The following is a 17,406-nucleotide window of genomic DNA, read 5'->3' on the forward strand; positions in this document are numbered from 1 at the left end:
AGGGGGAGGTTGTGAAGCATCCCCATCCCAAAGGATCGGGGGCACAGGTTGAAGTGAATTGGCCAAAGGAGCCATGGTGACAGGAAGGGAAATCTTTCTCCTGGAAGGCAGGAGCTGAGAATCCGGTGGAGGCAGGTTCATTCGAGGCTTTTCAGAGGAATTGGACTCTTGCCTGGATAAGTGTAATGTGGAGGGTTAAAGGGGAAAAGGGTCAGGGCCGTGGGTACCCGATATCACTCTGCATCTGGATACACACGTAGGCCAGACCAGGGAAGGATGGGCAGATTCCCTTCCCGAAAGGCCACTGGTGATCCAGGCAGTTTTTAGGACCGTCTGTGACAGTCTCATATTACTGAGATTAGCTTTCCATTCCTGATTTATTCATTGGATTTACATTCCACCAGCTGCCTTCATGGGTTTGAACCTATGCATCCACCTCCCCCTCCCTCAGCCCACCAGCCCAAGCATGAGCCTGAGTGTCCCACTACACCTCCATCTTCTCTCTCTCTCTCTTTCTCCCTCTATGAATGGCCTCCTTCTGTGATTTGTGAACATTAGCCAGCTCTCCTCTTATACCTATAGAAATGACTTTGTTTAAGTTTAAGGTTCTTGTTTGAGACTGGAGATTGTCACTTTCAAGCTGAATATTGCCTCACTCTCGCTCTCCCTCTCTTTGCTTAGTCAGGGTATCCAGTTACACTGGTTTCAAGCTGCATGTTTTCCAGGTTAATGGTCTGGAGACAAGAGTTCAGATCGCACCGCAGCAAATGGGAGGAAATTCAATTCAATTAATAAAACTGGAAATCAAAAGCTAGACTCAGAAATGATGATCATGAAACTATTGGTTTGTTCTAAAAACCCACCTGCTGCGCTAAAGCCTTTAGGGAAGGAAACCTGCCATCCTTATCTGGTCTAGGAACAGAGGAATATAGGACTTAGGAGCAGGATGAGGCCATTTGGCCCTTCGAGCCTGTTCCGCCAATCATGGCTGATCTGGTTGTGTCCTGAGCTCCACCTTCCTGTCTGCTCCCATAACATTTGACTCCCTTGTCTATCAAAAGTCTAACTCTGCCTTGAATAAATTTAAAGACCCAGACTCCACTGCTTTCTGGGGAAGAGAACTCCGCAGACTAACAACCCTCTGAGAGAAAAAAATTCTCTTCACCTCTGTCTTAAAAGGGAGACCTCTTATTTTTAAACTATGCCCCCTAGTTTTAGTCTCCCCCACAAGGGGAAACATCCCCCTGATATCCACCCTGTCAAGTTCCCTTAGGATCTTCTGTGTTTCAATAAGATCATCTCTCATTCTTCTAAGCTCCACTGGGTATAGGCCCAACCTGTTTAACCTTTACTGCTCTGACCTACGTGTGACTCCAGACCCACAGAAATATTCTTGCTTCTCTTGTTATCAAAATGAACATATCCATATTGTCAGCGCAATAAAATACTGAGCAGGCAGCGGAATATGTTAATGTTCTAACCAGCTTGAGAAACAGGGGCTATGCCCATGACTTTGTAGAATCCATTAATACTGTAATCCAAAACGAGCTAATAGTAGCTGTATGCAATTCCTGAGCTCATACACTCTCTAGAGTTGATGAGAAAACATTGCCTGGGATTTTCTGTGTGCTGGCTGGCATGTTCAGTGGCATGAGTGGACCAATATGGTGAAAAGGCCAAAAATTGGTTTCACGCTGTTGTGAAACCAGTTTGCAATCATCCGTTCAGCCATGTTTCCCGCCATCGGACATCAGGAACCTCATTATCATCGTAAGCCCAGCACACGGTAATCGTCTCCGCCCCACTGGATGTTTCACAACGGCATATATAAGGCATGCACTTGGCAGTCTGCACTTTGTGGGGAACTCGGAAGTGAGTACACAGGTAACGTTGCGGAGTGCTTGCCCGGTTCACCTGTTGGACTTCGAGGTTGAGACACGTTGGGGGTGGGGGCAAGGGCCGCCCTGCAGTTGAAGGTAGCGCATAAGCACGGGGTGGTGGGGAGGGGGTAATGTGGGTGAGGGAAGCAGCCACACGTTAGGGAAACCTTGTATAAAGTGAACATTCCTCTGCAGCTGAGACAGTTCAGATGCAGCCACATTGATATGATTGGAGTTGGGCCTCTAGCATCTCTGCCCCCTCAAGCTCTCAAACAACACAGAGGCATGAAAGTACCACCAAATGCTCCAGAGCTTCTCCCCACTCAGGCACACACTGCAAACTAATGAATGTTTTAGTGGACTGCAGAACAGTTGGATGACTGCACACGTTGTACAACCTCCTCGCTAAAGCTGACCATGGAGCAGTCACTGGGTTGAGGTACTCATAGCCCCTTGCAATGTCTTCATCCCAGTTTGGACCAGTCTCTCCCATGGTTCAAGCTAACAGTGCAGCCTTGCAGAGCGGGTTAGGAGAATGCCTGTGCCTGAGCTGAGAGCACAGCATGCAGTCCAATGGGCAAAGCTGCCACCAATCAGTCAGCTGGAGTGGGGTGGAATGGGGTGGTGTTTCAGGCAGCCATGCAGTGCACTAAACTCTGACCATCCAAGTGGTGGCCAGCACTCTCTGGGAAGGGTTAAGGGGCTGTCATGCTTAACCAGGACAGGTTCTTACTACACCCAAGCTAACCACGTGTCTCTCTCTTTCACCCTGAGGAGGAGTACATCAGGGTCATGGTGAACCAGCTGTATGCCTCATGGCTTACAGAGAGCCAAGACTACGGAGAAGAGAGTGAAGGAGGCACCTGGCTGTGCAGAGGGAGGAGCAGCACCCTCAGGAAGAAGGGGCAGCTAGGCTCCCTGGACACACTGCTGAAAAGTCACACTGAGCTGCCATTGGTTGGCGTCCAGCTAGACCCAGGGTCTACAGACGCCACCTTTCATTCCTGCAGGTGACCGAGAACCAGTGTCGCCGAAGACGGCACACGTCCAGGGAACTGGTCCGTCACATCTGCCAGCTACTGCAGGATTTGGTGCCACGAGGACGTGGAGGGCATCCACTGCCAGTGGCCATGAAAATGACTGCATTGCACAATTTCTATGCCAGTGGCTCCTTTCAGGGCTCCACAGGTGACCTCTGTGGGATCTAACAAGCCTCTGCCCACAAATGCATCCATGAGGCCATGGATTTTTTTTTAAGCTTTAAATTTTTAAATTTATTCATCCACGGAATGTGGGCTTCGCTGGCTGGGCCAGCATTTATTTCCCATCCCAGTTGTCCTTGAGAAGGTGGTGGTGAGCTGCCTTCTTGAACTGCTGCAGTCCATGTGGTGTAGGTATACCCACAGTGCAGTTAGGGAGGGAGTTCCAGAATTTTGACCCAGTGACAGTGAAGGAACGGCGTTATATTTCCAAGCCAGGATGGTGTGTGACTTGGAGGGGAACTTCCAGGTGGTGGTGTTCCCACCTATCTGCTGCCCTTGTCCTTCTAGATGGTAGTGGTCGTGGGTTTGGAAGGTGCTGTCTAAGGGGCCTTGGTGAGTTCCTGCAGTGCATCTTGTAGATGGTACACACTGCTGCTACTGTGCGTCGGTGGTGGAGGGAGTGAATGTTTGTGGATGTGGTGCCAATCAAGCAGCTGCTTTGCCCTGGATGGTGTCGAGTTTCTTGAGTGTTGTGGGAGCTGCACTCATCCAGGCAAGTGGGGAGTGTTCCATCACGCTCCTGACTTGTGCCTTGTAGATGGTAGACAAGCTTTGGGGCGTCAGGAGGTGGGTTACTCGTCGCATGACTCCTAGCCTCTGACCTGCTCTTATAGCCACAGTATTTATGTGGCTAGTCCAGTTGAGTTTCTGGTCAATGGTAACCCCCAGGATGTTGATAGTGGGGGATTCAGTGATGGTAATGCCATTGAATGTCAAGTGGAGATGGTTGGATTCTCTCTTGTTGGAGATGGTCATTGCCTGACTCTTGTGTGGTGCGAATGTAACATGCCACTTATCAGCCCAAGCCTGGATATTGTCCAGGTCTTGCTGCATTTGGACATGGGGTTCAGTATCTGAGGAGTCGTGAATGGTGCTGAACATTGTGTAATCATCAGTGAACATCCCCACTTCTGACCTTATGATGGAAGGAAGGTCACTGAAGCAGCTGAAGATGGTTGGACTGAGGACACTACCCTGAGGAATTCCTGCAGTAATGTCCTGGAACTGAGATGACTGACCTCCAACTACCACAACCAAACTTCCTTTGTGTTAGGTATGATTCCAACCAGCGGAGAGTTTCCCCCTGGATGCCATCTTCACAAGGGCACACAACCTTGTGCAATTCACCTGGGATCAGGACAGCCAAGATGCAAGAGAACAAAAAACAAAGTACAGCACAGGAACAGGCCCTTTGGCCCTCCAAGCCTGCGCCGATCATATTGCCCGTCAACTAAAACATTTTGCACTTCCGGGGTCTGTATCCCTCTATTCCCATGCTATTCATGTATTCGTCAAGCTGCCTCTTAAACACCACTATCGTACCTGCTTCCACCACCTCCTCTGGTAGCGAATTCCAGACACTCACTACCCTCTGTGTAAAAAAAAAAACTTGCCCCACACATCTCCTCTATAGTTTTCTCCTCTCACCTTAAATCTATGTCCCCCTAGTAATTGAATCTTCCACCCTGGGAAAAAGCTTCTGACTATCTACTCTGTCCATGCCACTCATAATTTTGTAAACTTCTATCAAGTCACCCCTCAATCTCCGTCGCTCTAGTGAGAACAATCCGAGTTTCTCCAACCTCTCCTCATAGCTAATAACCTCCAGACCAGGCAGCATCCTGGTAAACCTCCTCTACACCCTCTCCAACGCCTCCATATCCTTCTGGTAACGTGGTGACCAGAATTGCACGCAATATTCCAAGTGTGGCCTAACCAAGGTTCTATACAGCTGCAGCATGACTTCCCAGCTTTTATACTCAATACCCCTGCCAATGAAGGCAAGCATGCCATATGCCTTCCTGACTACCTTATCCACCTGCGTTGCCACTTTCAGTGACCTGTGGACCTGTACACCCAGATCCCTCTGCCTGTCGATGCACTTAAGGGTTCTGCCATTTACTATAAATCCTGCCTGTATTAGACATTCCAAAATGCATTAACTCGCATTTGTCTGGATTAAACTCCATCTGCCATTTCTCTGCCCAAGTCTCCAACCGATCTATATCCCATTGTATCCTTTGACAATCCTCTTCACTATCTGCTACTCCTCCAACCTTAGTGTCGTCTGCAAACTTACGAATTAGCCCAGTTACATTTTCCTCCAAATCATTTATGTATACCACAAACAGCAAAGGTCCCAGCACTGATCCCTGCGGAACTCCACTAGTCACAGCTCTTCATTCAGAAAAGCACCCTTCCACTGCTACCCTGTCTTGTATGACCAAGTCAATTCTGTATCTATCTTGCCAGCGCACCTCTGATCCCATGCGACTTTACCTTCTGTACCAGTCTGCCATGAGGGACCTTGTCAAAGGCCTTACTGAAATCCATGTATATAACATCCACTGTCCTTCCATCATCGATCATCTTCAACAGAACTGTTGAAGGGTCATGAGGACTGGAAATGTCAACATTGTTCTCCGCCGATGCTGCCAGTCCTGCTGAGTTTTTCCAGGGTAATTCTGTTTTTGTTTTGGATTTCCAGCATCCGCAGTTTTTTGTTTTTATTTTTGTTTTTGCCCCTTCCCTAGTTGGACTATCTACATATTGTCTCAGGAAGCCCTCCTGGATGCACCTTACGAATTCTGCACCATCCAAACCCCTAGCACTAAGTGATTCCCAGTCAATATAGGGAAAGTTAAAATCACCCACCACATCAACCCTACTGCTTTTACATCTTTCCAAAATCTGCCTACATAACTGTTCCTCAATCTCCCGCCGGCAATTGGAAGGCCCATAGTAAACCCCCAACATTGTGACTGCACCCTTCCTATTCTGGAGTTCTACCCATATTGCCTCGCTGCATGAGCCCACCGAGATGTCCTCCTGTCGTACAGCTGTGATATTCCCCTTTAACCAGCAGTGCAACTCCCTCACCTCTTCTACATCCCTCTCTATCCTGCCTGAAACATCTAAATCCTGGAACGTTTATCTGCCAATCCTGTTCATCCTTTAACCATCTCTGTAATAGCAATAACATCATAGTCCCAAGTACTAATCCAAGCTCTAAGCTCATCTGCCTTGCCTGTTATACTTCTCGCATTGAAACAAATGCAATTCAGACCCCCAGTCCCACTGTGTTCAGTAATTTCTCCCTGCCTGCCCTTCCTCTTAGTCCTACTGGCCATATTCACTGGTTCCCAGTCCTTTATTTCATCTGCTGACCTATTGCTGTGGTTCCCACCCGCCTGCCATACTAGTTTAAACCCTCCCGAGTGACACTAGCAAACCTCGCAGCCAGGATATTGGTGCCCCTCCAGTTTAGATGCAACCCGTCCTTCTTGTACAGGTCCCACCTGCCCCAGAAGAGATCCCACTGATCCAGATATCGGAAACCCTCTCTCTTACACCATCTGTTCAGCCACGTGTTCAGCTGCACTATCTTCCTATTTCTAGCCTTACTGGCACGGGACACAGGGAGTAAGATTACAACCCTAGAGGTCCTGTTTTTTAACTTTATGCCTAACTCCCTGAACTCCTGCTGCAGGACCTCATCACTCTTCCTGCCTATGTTGTTAGTACTAATGTGCACCACGACGTCTGGCTGTTATCCCTCCCCCTTCAGAATGTCCCGTACCCGCTCAGAGACACCCTGAGACATCTTTTATCCTGTGTCTCTGCCGCTCTCCTCGCGCATTTTTATCCTGTGTCTCTGCCGCTCTCCTCGCGCATTTTTATCCTGTGTCTCTGCCGCTCTCCTCGCGCACTTTTATCCTGTGTCTCTGCCGCTCTCCTTGCGCTCTTTTATCCTGTATCTCCGCTCTCCTTGCGGTTTTTTATCCTGTGTCTCCGCCGCTCTCCTCGCGGTTTTTTATCCTGTGTCTCCGCCGCTCTCCTCGCGGTTTTTTATCCTGTGTCTCCGCCGCTCTCCTCGCGCTCTTTTATCCTGTCTCTCCGCCGCTCTCCTCGCGCTCTTTTATCCTGTCTCTCCGCTGCTCTCCTCGCGCTCTTTTATCCTGTCTCTCCGCCGCTCTCCTCGCGCTCTTTTATCCTGTCTCTCCGCCGCTCTCCTCGCGCTCTTTTATCCTGTCTCTCCGCCGCTCTCCTCGCGCTCTTTTATCCTGTCTCTCCGCCGCTCTCTTCGCGCTCTTTTATCCTGTCTCTCCGCCGCTCTCTTCGCGCTCATTTATCCTGTCTCTTCGCGCTCTTTTATCCTGTCTCTTCGCGCTCTTTTATCCTGTCTCTTCGCGCTCTTTTATCCTGTCTCTTCGCGCTCTTTTATCCTGTCTCTTCGCGCTCTTTTATCCTGTCTCTTCGCGCTCTTTTATCCTGTCTCTTCGCGCTCTTTTATCCTGTCTCTTCGCGCTCTTTTATCCTGTCTCTTCGCGCTCTTTTATCCTGTCTCTTCGCGCTCTTTTATCCTGTCTCTTCGCGCTCTTTTATCCTGTCTCTTCGCGCTCTTTTATCCTGTCTCTCCGCGCTCCTTGCGCTCTTTTATCCTGTCTTGCCGCTCTCCTCGCGCTCTTTTATCCTGTGTCTTCTCCGCCGCTCTCCTCGCGCTCTTTTATCCGGTGTCTTCTCCGCCGCTCTCCTCGCGCTCTTTTATCCTGTGTCTTCTCCGCTCTCCTCGCGCTCTTTTATCCAGTGTCTCCCCCGCTCTCCTCGCGCTCTTTTATCCTGTGTCTCCCCTGCTCTATAAATACAGACTGGGGATTGCAGGGTGGCCCAACCTGCTTGGATTCGGAGCGGAGCTGAGGGTCAGACCTGCGGGAGACAGTGTGAAGCCTTATAAATACAGACCGAGGATTGCAGAGTGGGCCCATCTTGCTGGGAATGGGAGCGGAGCTGAGGGGCAGACCTGAGGGAAAGAGTGTGAAGCTTCTATAAATTCAGACCGGGGATTGCAGAGTGGGCCCATCTTGGTGGGAGTGGGAGCGGAGCTGTGGAGCAGACATGCAGGAGACAGTGTGAAGTGTCTATAAATACAGACCGGGGATTGCAGAGTGGGCCCATCTTGCTGGGAGTGGTAGCGGAGTTGAGGGTCAGACCTGCGGGAGATATTGTGAAGCGTCTATATATAGACACCGGGGATTGCAGAGCGGGCCCATCTTGCTGGGAGTAGGAGTGGAGCTGAGGTGCAGACCTGTGGGAGACAATGTGAAACGTCTAATAAATACAGACCGGGGATTGCAGAGTGGGCCCATCTTGTTGGGAGTGGGAGCGGAGCTGAGGGGCAGACCTGCGGGAGACAGTGTGAAACTGCTATAAATACAGACCGGGGATTGCAGAGTGGGCTGATCTTGCTGGGAGTGGGAGCGGAGCTGAGGGTCAAACCTGCGGGAGACGGTGTGAAGCGTCTATAAATACAGACCGGGGATTGCAGAGTGGGCCCATCTTGGTGGGAGTGAGAGCGGAGCTGAGGGTCAGACCTGCGGGAGACAGTGTGAAGCGTCTATAAATACAGACCGGGGATTGCAGAGTGGGCCGATCTTGTTGGGAGTTTGAGCGGAGCTGAGGGTCAGAGCTGCGGAAGACAGCGTCTATAAATACAGACCGGGGATTGCAGAGTGGGCCCATCTTGGTGGGAGTGGGAGTGGAGCTGAGGGTCAGACCTGCGGGAGACAGTGTGAAGCCCTTATAAATACAGACCGGGGATTGCAGAGTGGGCCCATCTAGCTGGGAGTGGGAGTGGAGCTGAGGGTCAGACCTGAGGGAGACAGTGTGAAGCCCTGAAAAATACAGACAGGGGATTGCAGAGTGGGCCCATCTTGCTGGGAGTGGGAGTTGGGCTGAGGGTCAGACCTGCGGGAGACAGTGTGAAGCGTCTATAAATACTGACCGGGGATTGCAGAGTGGGACCAGCTTGCTGGGAGTGGGAGCGGAGATGAGGAGCAGACCTGAGGGAGACAGTGTGAAGTGTCTATAAATACAGACTGGGAATTGCAGAGTGGGCCCATCTTGCTGGGAGTGGGAGCGGAGCTGAGGGGCAGACCTGCAGGAGATATTGTGAAGCGTCTATATATAGACACCGGGGATTGCAGAGCGGGCCCATCTTGCTGGGAGTGGGAGTGGAGCTGAGGTGCAGACCTGTGGGAGACAATGTGAAACGTCTAATAAATACAGACCGGGGATTGCAGATTGGGCCCATCTTGTTGGGAGTGGGAGCGGAGCTGAGGGGCAGACCTGCGGGAGACAGTGTGAAACTGCTATAAATACAGACTGGGGATTGCAGAGTGGGCTGATCTTGCTGGAGTGGGAGCGGAGCTGAGGGTCAAACCTGCGGGAGACGGTGTTGAAGCGTCTATAAATACAGACGGGGATTGCAGAGTGGGCCCATCTTGGTGGGAGTGAGAGCGGAGCTGAGGATCAGACCTGCGGGAGACAGTGTGAAGCGTCTATAAATACAGACCGGGGATTGCAGAGTGGGCCGATCTTGTTGGGAGTTTTGAGCGGAGCTGAGGGTCAGACCTGCGGGAGACACTGTGAAGTGTCTATAAATACAGACCGGGGATTGCAGAGTGGGCCCATCTTGCTGGGAGTGGGAGCGGAGCTGAGGGTCAGACCTGCGGGAGACACTGTGAAGTGTCTATAAATACAGACCGGGGATTGCAGAGTGGGCCCATCTTGCTGGGAGTGGGAGTGGAGCTGAGGGTCAGACCTGCGGGAGACAGTGTGAAGCCCTTTTAATACTGACCGGGGTTTGCAGAGTGGGCCCATCTTGCTGGGAGTGGGAGTTGGGCTGAGGGTCAGACCTGCGGGAGACAGTGTGAAGCGTCTATAAATACAGACCGTGGATTGCAGAGTGGGCACATCTTGCTGGGAGTGGTAGCGGAGCTGAGGGTCAGACCTGTAGGAGACAGTGTGAAGCCCTTATAAATACAGACCGTGGATTGCAGATTGGGCCCATCTTGGTGGGAGTGGGAGCGGAGCTGAGGAGCAGATCTGCGGGTGATAGTGTGAAGCGTCTATATATAGACACCAGGGATTGCAGAGTGGGCCCATCTTGCTCGGATTGGGCGCGGAGCAGTGGTGCAGACCTGAGGGAGCAGTGTGAAGTGCTATAAATACAGAACCGGGGTTGCAGAGTGGCCCATCTTGCTGGGAGTGGGAGCGGAGCTGAGCAGCAGAGCTGAAGGAGACAGTGTGAAGCGTCTATAAATACAGACCGGGGATTGCAGAGTGGGACCATCTTGCTGGGAGTGGGAGCGGAGATGAGGAGCAGACCTGCGGGAGACAGTGTGAAGCGTCTATAAATACAGACCGGGGATTGCAGAGTAGGCCCATCTTGCTGGGAGTGGGAGCGGAGCTGAGGGGCAGACCTGCGGGAGACAGTGTGAAGTGTCTATAAATACAGACCGGGGATTGCAGAGTGGCCCATCTTGCTGGGAGTGGGAGCGGAGTTGAGGATCAGACCTGCGGGAGTCAGTGTGAAGGCCTTATAAATACTGACCGGGGATTGCAGAGTGGGCCCATCTTGCTGGGAGTGGGAGCGGAGTTGAGTAGCAGACCTGAGGGAGACAGTGTGAAGTGTCTATAAATACAGACCGGGTTTGCAGAGTGGGCCCATCTTGCTGGGAGTGGGAGTGGAGCTGAGGGGCAGACCTGCGGGAGACACTGTGAAGCCCTTATAAATATAGACCGGGGATTGCAGAGTGGGCCCATCTTGCTGCGAGTGGGAGCGGAGCTGAGCGTCAGACCTGCGGGAGACAGTGTGAAGCGTCTATAAATACAGACCGGGGATTGCAGAGTGGGCCCATCTTGCTGGGAGTGGGAGTGGAGCTGTGGAGCAGACCTGCGGGAGACATTGTGAAGTGTCTATATATAGACACCTGGGATTGCAGAGTGGGCCCATCTTGCTGGAAGTGGTAGCGGAGTTGAGGGTCAGACCTGCGGGAGACATTGTGAAGCGTCTATATATAGACACCAGGGATTGCAGAGTGGGCCCATCTTGCTGGAAGTGGTAGCGGAGCTGAGGAGCAGATCTGCGGGAGGCATTGTGAAGCGTCTATATATAGACACCAGGGATTGCAGAGTGGGCCCATCTTGCTTGGATTGGGCGCGGAGCTGAGGTGCAGACCTGCAGGAGACAGAAGGAAGCACTATAAATATAGGACCGGGGTTGAGAGTGGGCCCATCTTGCTGGGAGTGGGAGCGGAGCTGAGGGTCAGACCTGAGGGAGACAGTGTGAAGCCCTTATAAATATAGACCGAGTATTGCAGAGTGGGGACATTTGATGGGAGTGGGAGCGGAGATGAGGAGCAGAGCTGAAGGAGACAGTGTGAAGCCCTTATAAATACAGACCGGGCATTGCAGAGTGGGCCCATCTTGCTGGGAGTGGGAGCGGATCTGAGGGTCAGACCTGTGGGAGACAGTGTGAAGCGTCTATAAATACAGACCGCGGATTGCAGAGTGGGCCCATCTTGCTGGGAGTGGGAGCGGAGCTGAGGGTCAGACCTGCGGGAGACAGTGTGAAGCGTCTATAAATACAGACCGCGGATTGCAGATTGGGCCCATCTTGCTGGGAGTGGGAATGGAGCTGATGGGCAGAGCTGCGGTTGACAGTGTGAAACTTCTATAAATACAGACCGGGGATTGCAGTGTGGGCCCATGTTGCTGGGAGTGGGAGCGGAGCTGAGGGGCAGACCTGCGGGCGACAGTGTGAAGCGTCTATAAATACAGACCAGGGATTGCAGAGTGGGCCCATCTTGCTGGGAGTAGGAGTGGAGCTGAGGTGCAGACCTGTGGGAGACAATGTGAAACGTCTAATAAATACAGACCGGGGATTGCAGAGTGGGCCCATCTTGCTGGGAGTGGGAGCGGAGTTGAGGAGCAGACCTGCGGGAGACAGTGTTAAGCCCCTATAAATACAGACCGGGGATTGCAGACTGGGTCCATCTTGCTGGGAGTGGGAGCGGAGAAAGGAGCAGACCTGAGGGAGACAGTGTGAAGCCCTTATAAATACAGACCGGCGATTGCAGACTGGGTCCATCTTGCTGGGAGTGGGAGCGGAGAAAGGAGCAGACCTGAGGGAGACAGTGTGAAGCGTTTATAAATACAGACCGGGGATTGCATACCGGGCCCAACTTGCTGGGAGTGGTTTCGGAGCTGAGGGTCAGACCTGCGGGAGACAGTGTGAAGCCCTTTTAATACTGACCGGGGATTGCAGAGTGGGCCCATCTTGCTGGGAGTGGTAGCGGAGCTGAGGGGCAGACCTGCAGGAGACAGTGTGCAGCCCTTATAAATACAGACCGGGGATTGCAGAGTGACCCATCTTGCTGGGCGTGGGAGTTGGGCTGAGGGTCAGACCTGCAGGAGACAGTGTGAAGCCCTTATAAATACAGACTGTGGATTGCAGAGTGGGCCCATCTTGCTGGAAGTGGTAGCGGAGCTGAGGAGCAGACCTGCGGGAGACATTGTGAAGCGTCTATATATAGACACCAGGGATTGCAGAGTGGGCCCATCTTGCTTGGATTGGGCGCGGAGCAGCTGAGGTGCAGACCTGAGGGAGACAGTGTGAAGCGTCTATAAATACAGAACAGGGGTTGCAGAGTGGCCCATCTTGCTGGGAGTGGGAGCGGAGCTGAGGGGCAGACCTGCAGGAGACAGTGTGAAGCCCTTATAAATACAGACCGGGGATTGCAGAGTGGGCCCATCTTGCTGGAAGTAGGAGCGGAGTTGAGGGTCAGACCTGACAGTGAAAGTGTGAAGCGTCTATAAATACAGACCGGGGTTTGCAGAGTGGGCCCAACTTCCTGGATGTGGGACTGGAGCTGAGGGTCAGACCTGAGGGAGACAGCGTGAAGCCCTGAAAAATACAGACCGTGGATTGCAGTGTGGGCCCATCTTGCTGCGAGTGGGAGTGGAGCTGAGGAGCAGAGCTGAAGGAGACAGTGTGAAGCCCTTATAAATACAGACCGGGGATTGCAGAGTGGGCCATCTTGCTGGTCGTGGGAGCAGAGCTGAGGGTCAGACCTGCGAGAGACAGTGTGAAGCGTCAATAAATACAGACCGGGGATTGCAGAGTGTGTCCATCTTGCTGTGATTGGGAGCAGAGATGAGGGTCAGACCTGCGGGGGACAGTGTAAAGCCCTTATAAATACAGACCGGGGATTGCAGAGTGTGGCCATCTTGCTGGGAGTGGGAGTGGAGCTGAGGAGCAGACCTGACGGAGACAGTGTGAAATCCTTATAAATACAGACCGGGGATTGCAGAGTGTGGCTATCTTGCTGGGAGCGGGAGTTGAGCTGAGGAGCAGACCTGACAGTGAAAGTGTGAAGCGTCTATAAATACAGACCGGGGATTGCAGAATGGGCCCATCTTGCTGGGAGTGGGAGTGGAGCTGAGGGGCAGAGCTGCGGGAGACAGTGTGAAACTTCTATAAATACAGACCGGGGAATGCAGAGTGGGCTGATCTTGCTGGGGGTGGGAGCGGAGCTGAGGGTCAGACCTGCGGGAGACAGTGTGAAACTTCTATAAATACAGACCGGGGATTGCAGAGTGGGCCGATCTTGCTGGGAGTGGGAGCGGAGCTGAGGGTCAGACCTGCGTGAGACAGTATGAAGCTTCTATAAATACAGACCAGGGATTGCAGAGTGGGCCCAACTTGCTGGGAGTGGGAGTGGAGCTGAGGGTCAGACCTGCGGGAGACAGTGTGAAGCCCTTATAAATACAGACCGGGGATTGCAGAGTGGGCCCATCTTGCTGGAAGTAGGAGCGGAGTTGAGGGTCAGACCTGAAAGTGAAAGTGTGAAGCATCTATAAATACAGACCGGGGTTTGCAGAGTGGGCCCAACTTCCTGGAAGTGGGACTGGAGCTGAGGGTCAGACCTGAGGGAGACAGTGTGAAGCCCTGAAAAATACAGACCGGGGATTGCAGAGTGGGCCCATCTTGCTGCGAGTGGGAGTGGAGCTGAGGAGCAGAGCTGAAGGAGACAGTGTGAAGCCCTTATAAATACAGACCGGGGATTGCAGAGTGGGCCCATCTTGCTGGGAGTGGGAGCGGAGATGAGGAGCAGACCTGCGGGAGACAGTGTGAAGCGTCTATAAATACAGACCGGGGATTGCAGAGTAGGCCCATCTTGCTGGGAGTGGGTGCGGAGATGAGGAGCAGACCTGCGGGAGACAGTGTGAAGCGTCTTTTAATACAGACCGGGGATTGCAGAGTGGGCCCATCTTGCTGGGAGTGGGAGGGCAGTTGAGGAGCAGACCTGACGGAGAAATGTGAAGTGTCTATAAATACAGACCGGGGATTGCAGAGTGGGCCCATCTTGCTGGGAGTGGAAGTTGAGCTGAGGGGCAGAGCTGCGGGAGACACTGTGAAGCCCTTATAAATACAGACCGTGGATTGCAGAGTGGGCCCATCTTGCTGGGAGTGGGAGTGGAGCTGAGGGGCAGAGCTGCGGGAGACAGTGTGAAGCCCTTATAAATACAGACCGGGGATTGCAGAGTGGGCCCATCTTGCTGGGAGTGGGAGCGGAGCTGAGGGTCAGACCTGCGGGAGACAGTGTGAAGCGACTATAAATACAGACCGGGGATTGCAGAGTGGCCCATCTTGGTGGGAGTGGGAGCGGAGCTGAGGCTCAGACCTGCGGGAGACAATGTGATGCTTCTATAAATACAGACCGGGTTTGCAGAGTGGGCCCAACCTGCTGGGAGTGGGAGTGGAGCTGAGGGTCAGACCTGCGGGAGACAGTGTGAAGCCCTTATAAATACAGACCGGGGATTGCAGAGTGGGCCCATCTTGCTGGAAGTAGGAGCGGAGTTGAGGGTCAGACCTGAAAGTGAAAGTGTGAAGCATCTATAAATACAGACCGGGGTTTGCAGAGTGGGCCCAACTTCCTGGAAGTGGGACTGGAGCTGAGGGTCAGACCTGAGGGAGACAGTGTGAAGCCCTGAAAAATACAGACCGGGGATTGCAGAGTGGGCCCATCTTGCTGCGAGTGGGAGTGGAGCTGAGGAGCAGAGCTGAAGGAGACAGTGTGAAGCCCTTATAAATACAGACCGGGGATTGCAGAGTGGGCCCATCTTGCTGGGAGTGGGAGCGGAGATGAGGAGCAGACCTGCGGGAGACAGTGTGAAGCGTCTATAAATACAGACCGGGGATTGCAGAGTGGGCCCATCTTGCTGGGAGTGGGTGCGGAGATGAGGAGCAGACCTGCGGGAGACAGTGTGAAGCGTCTTTTAATACAGACCGGGGATTGCAGAGTGGGCCCATCTTGCTGGGAGTGGGAGGGCAGTTGAGGAGCAGACCTGACGGAGAAATGTGAAGTGTCTATAAATACAGACCGGGGATTGCAGAGTGGGCCCATCTTGCTGGGAGTGGAAGTTGAGCTGAGGGGCAGAGCTGCGGGAGACACTGTGAAGCCCTTATAAATACAGACCGTGGATTGCAGAGTGGGCCCATGTTGTTGGGAGTGGGAGCGGAGATGAGGAGCAGACCTGCAGGAGATAATTTGAAGCTTCTATAAATACAGACCGGGGATTGCAGAGTGGGCCCATGTTGTTGGGAGTGGGAGCGGAGCTGAGGGTCAGACCTGAGGGAGACAGTGTGAAGCGTCTATAAATCCAGACCGGGGATTGAAGAGTTGCCGAACATGCAGAGAGTGCGTGCGGAGCTGAGGTGCATACCTGCGGGAGACAGTGTGAAGCGTCTATAAATACAGACCGGGGATCGCAGAGTGGGCCCATCTTGCTGAGAGTAGGAGTGGATCTTGGGAGCAGACCTGAGGGAGACAGTGTGAAGTGTCTATAAATACAGACCGGAGATTGCAGAGTGGGCCCATCTTGCTGGAGTGGGAGTGGAGCTGAGGGGCAGAGCTGCGGGAGACAGTGTGAAGCCCTTATAAATACAGACCGGGGATTGCAGAGTGGGCCCATCTTGCTGGGAGTGGGAGCGGAGCTGAGGGTCAGACCTGCGGGAGACAGTGTGAAGCGACTATAAATACAGACCGGGGATTGCAGAGTGGCCCATCTTGGTGGGAGTGGGAGCGGAGCTGAGGCTCAGACCTGCGGGAGACAATGTGATGCTTCTATAAATACAGACCGGGTTTGCAGAGTGGGCCCAACCTGCTGGGAGTGGGAGTGGAGCTGAGGGTCAGACCTGCGGGAGACAGTGTGAAGCCCTTATAAATACAGACCGGGGATTGCAGAGTGGGCCCATCTTGCTGCGCGTGGGATTGGATCTGAGGGTCAGACCTGCGGGAGACAGTGTGAAGCCCTTATAAATACAGACCGGGGATTGCAGAGTGGGCCCATCTTGCTGGGAGTGGGAGTGGAGCTGAGGGTCAGACCTGCGGGAGACAGTGTGAAGCCCTTATAAATACAGACCGGGGATTGCAGAGTTGGCCCATCTTGCTGGGAGTGGGAGTGGAGCTGAGGGTCAGACCTGCGGGAGACAGTGTGTAGCCCTTATAAATACAGACCGGGGATTGCGGAGTGGGCCCATCTTGGTGGGAGTGGGAGCGGAGCTGTGGAGCAGACCTGCGGGAGACAGTCTGAAGTGTCCATAAATACAGACTGGGGATTGCAGAGTGGGCCCATCTTGCTGGGAGTGGGAGCGGAGTTGAGGGTCAGACCTGTGGGAGACATTGTGAAGTGTCTATATATAGACACCAGGGATTGCAGAGTGGGCCCATCTAGCTTGGATTGGGCGCGGAATGTGTTGCAGACCTGAGGGAGACAGTGTGAATCGCTATAAATACAGAACCGGGGTTGCAGAGTGGCCCATCTTGCTGGGAGTGGGAGCGGAGCTGAGGTGCATACCTGCGGGAGACAGTGTGAAGCGTCTATAAATACAGACCGGGGATCGCAGAGTGGGCCCAACGTGCTGGGAGTGGGAGTGGAGCTGAGGGTCAGACCTGCGGGAGACAGTGTGAAGCCCTTATAAATACAGACTGGGGATTGCAGAGTGGGCCCATCTTGCTGGGAGTGGGAGTGGAGCTGTGGAGCAGACCTGCGGGAGACATTGTGAAGCGTCTATATATAGACACCGGGGATTGCAGAGTGGGCCCATCTTGCTTTGATTGGGCGCGGAGCTGAGGTGCAGACCTGCGGGAGACAGTGTGAAGCGCTATAAATACAGAACCGGGGTTGCAGAGTGGCCCATCTTCCTGGGAGTGGGAGCGGAGCTGAGGGGCAGAGCTGCGGGAGACAATGTGAAACTTCTATAAATACAGACCGGGGATTGCAGAGTGGGCCCATCTTGCTAGGAGTGGGAGCGGAGCTGATGGTCAGACCTGCGGGAGACAGTTTGAAACTTCTATAAATACAGACCGGGGATTGCAGAGTGGGCCGATCTTGCTGGGAGTGGGAGCGGAGCTGAG

Source organism: Carcharodon carcharias, chromosome 5 (assembly GCF_017639515.1).
Source record: "Carcharodon carcharias isolate sCarCar2 chromosome 5, sCarCar2.pri, whole genome shotgun sequence".
Taxonomy (NCBI): domain Eukaryota; kingdom Metazoa; phylum Chordata; class Chondrichthyes; order Lamniformes; family Lamnidae; genus Carcharodon; species Carcharodon carcharias.